This window comes from Microtus pennsylvanicus, chromosome 4 (genome assembly GCF_037038515.1).
Source record: "Microtus pennsylvanicus isolate mMicPen1 chromosome 4, mMicPen1.hap1, whole genome shotgun sequence".
NCBI lineage: Eukaryota > Metazoa > Chordata > Mammalia > Rodentia > Cricetidae > Microtus > Microtus pennsylvanicus.
The window spans coordinates 133,927,660-133,931,179 of record NC_134582.1 but is presented as its reverse complement, the minus strand read 5'-3'; positions in this window follow the sequence as shown (position 1 = coordinate 133,931,179).

Sequence of the window (3,520 nt, the reverse complement as noted above, 5' to 3'; positions counted from 1 at the left end):
AATCACTGATTTAAAGATTCATTAAATCAATAATTAAAAAATTGTAATCACACACATTTATATAAAATACATAGTCATGCTTATTTGAGTTTTCTTGTGTGATTTTTACTGAGGACATATCAACAAAATTCTGCTCACCCCAGGTGGAGAACCAAGGACAGGCCCAAATCAGCGATTCAAAATTGCTTTCCCTTTTTGTCTTAGTGACAGTGTCCTTTGCTTTACAGAAGCTTCTCAGCCTCAGGAGGTCCCATTTATTCAATGATGCCCTTAGTGTCTGTGCTGCTGGGGTTATACGTAGGAAGTGGTCTCCTGTGCCCATGTGCTGTAGAGTACTTCCCACTTTCTCTTCTATCAGGTTCAGTGTGTTCGGACTGATATTGAGGTCTTTAATCCATTTGGACTTGAGTTTTGTGCATGGTGATAGATATGGATCTATTTTCATTCTTCTACAGATTGACATCCAGCTTTTCCAGCACAATTTGTTGAAGATGCTCTCTTTTTTCCATTGTATACTTTTAGCTCCTTTATCAAAAATCAGGTGTTCATAGGTTTGTGGGTTAAAGTCAGGGTCTTCTATTCGATTCCATTGGTCGACTTCTCTGTTTTTATGCCAATACCAAGCTGTTTTCAATACTGTAGCTCTGTAATAGAGCTTGAAGTCAGGGATGGTAATGCCTCCAGACAATCCTTTATTGTATAAGATTGTTTTGGCTATCCTGGGTTTTTTGTTTTTCCATATAAAGTTGATTATTGTCTTCTCCAGATCTGTGAAGAATTTTGATGGGATTTTGATGGGGAGACAATGGGGATGTTCTATCGGGAACTCACCAAGGCCAGCTGGCCTGGGTCTGAAAAAGCATGGGATAAATCCGGACTAGCTGAACATAGAGGACAATGAGGAATACTGAGAACTCAAGAACAATCGCAGTGGGTTTTTGATCCTACTGCACGTACTGGCTTTGGGGGAGCCTAGGCAGTTTGGATGCTCACCTTACTAGACCTGGATAGAGGTGGGCGGTCCTTGGGCTACCCACAGGTCAGGGAACCCTGATTGCTCTTAGAGCAGATGAGGGAGGGGGACTTGTTTGGGGGAGGGGGAGGGAAATGGGAGGCGGTGCTGGGGAGGAGGCAGAAATCCTTAATAAATAAATAAATTAAAAACAACAACAACAACAACAACAAAAACAAAATTGCTTTCCCTGAAGAACCAACGACATTACTGGAGTCTTTGAAGGGATAACAGTAAAGTGTAAGGATTCAAAAGCAGATGAAAAGCACAACCCAGCTTAAGTGGCAACCCACCGGAACTTCAAGCCTGGCTCTCTGCCCATTTTGCAGGCAGTTCACCAGGAGCATCCTCCAGTTCCTTGGTTAAGCAATCTCCCTTTCTAGCCCGTATTTCCTGCTTGCCTGACCTTGGATAGTTGGTTTTGATAGTTTCAGATTCCCTGAACTTGTGACTTGTTGACATTCAGAATCATGCAAGGAAAGATGTTCCATTTCAGAAGGATTGGCTAGACAACGGTGCTTTAAATCTTAGAAGAGAATCTCCCTTTCTTTATATATAACATTCTCTTTTTAAATATTTGGAGAAACATTTTCTAACATTTGGAGAAAGTAAATCTTTCAAGGGCATTTATTCTATTAGTTGCTTTGTTCTCCACTCATGATCTAACCTGACAAAAGAGCAAATGTACCAGAAGAGGGTCTAATTAGCTCACATGAAGATTAGAAAGGAACAGAGGCAGGAGTGCTTTAGTAAGTAGCACTGATCTCGCTCGGTATGTGGCAGAGAAATGAGACTGTGATTATTCACTGGCTTCTCTTTTTCTGTCTTTGTTAAGTCTGGAACCCCATCCCATAAGATGGTGGTACCATATTCGAAGAGGGTCTTCTCCAATCAACTAAATACCTACACAGGCCACCCAAATGTGTGCAAAATAAATGGCCTAGATATATATTTTTAAAAGATTTATTTATTTTCATGTTATGTATATGAGTGTTTGACTCATGTAGTTATGTGGACTGCTTGTGTACAGTGCCCACTGAGGCCAGAAGAAGGTGCTATATCCTCTGGATCCATAGAGTGACAGAAGATTGTTAGCAGCCATATGGGTGCTGGGAACTGAACCCAGATCCTCTAGAGCCAGTGCTCACAGCTTCTGAGCCATCTCTCTATACCCCTATGCTCATCTTAATGCACTCAAGTTAATACTCAAAAGTCAGATCATAAGCACATCACTTGACATTTTGACACTTGATACATCACTTTGACCTGATAAGTCGACACATGGCCTCCATAGGAGTATTGCAGCCCCATATTGCAAAATACGTTAATTATAACTTCGAAACTCTCCATAGACAACAATTTCAACATGCTTTAGAAATACAGAATCTGTTCTGAGAATTAAGTAATCTCTTAACTGTGAATCTTTAGAACATACTTCACAAGCTGCACATTTTCAATACCCAATGTCATAGAAGATATGTTTCTATCCCCAAAAGGAAGAATGGGGGCATATCAAATCTCAGATCAAAGTAAGACAGAAACCCAGTTTTCTGCAGACAAATCCTAAAGTTTCATGCCTGGGATCTAGAAGTTTTTATGGTCTATTGTCTTTAGGTTTAGGCTTCACCCTAACAGCCTTACACAACTATCTTCCAGTTTCTCCTCTCAGGGAATCCAGTCTGTTACACAATGACTTTCTAGAATCTTGATACAAGTCATTGTGACCTAGCTCTTGCAGTGTTTGTGCCTGCAAAAACAGCACTATTAGTGTAGACATTGATGATCCCCCAAGTCCTGATATCAGACTGGCATGTGGTTTGCCTCCTTTCTACCACAACCGCATTGTCCTCCTTGTACTTGGGTGACTTCAGGGTGTGGGGAACATGTCTCCAGGCAGTTTGTTTTTCCCCAGAAGCAAACCCCTCTGCATCATTCACTTTTTAGTTTCTATCATTTCAAACAAAATTGGTTTGTACTCTGGGATTTTGTATGGATCTTGTACTCAAGGCATCTTTCTCCTTTATGCTCATTTTTCTTAAATATTATAACTAATTTTTGTAACTGCTCTCTCCTCAACTTGAAGCAGGTATGAGCTTTTATCATCAAAGAGCACACTTATGTTTGCAAGTTTATTTAGGTTCACAGACATTCCCACAACAAACTGACCACTTTTAATGTTTTTGTTCATCTTTCTGCTCCTTTTAGTTAACCTGAGTAAATGCAATAAGCATCAACAAGGTCAGAGATTAGATGTTTTGCTGTCATGAAACAAACAAATTAGTTTATTGGTGTGGGAAGTCTTTCTGTATATGTGCTGCTTTTGTTGGTAAATGAATAAAGAAACTGTCTTGGTCTGTGATAGGTGAAAACTGAACTGAATGCTGGAAGAAAGAAGGCAGGGTCGACAAGAGACACCATGTCATCACTGTTGGGAACAGAGGAGCCGGAACCTTGCCAGTAAGCCATAGCCACAGATTAATAGAGATGGCTTAAATTAAGATGTAAGAG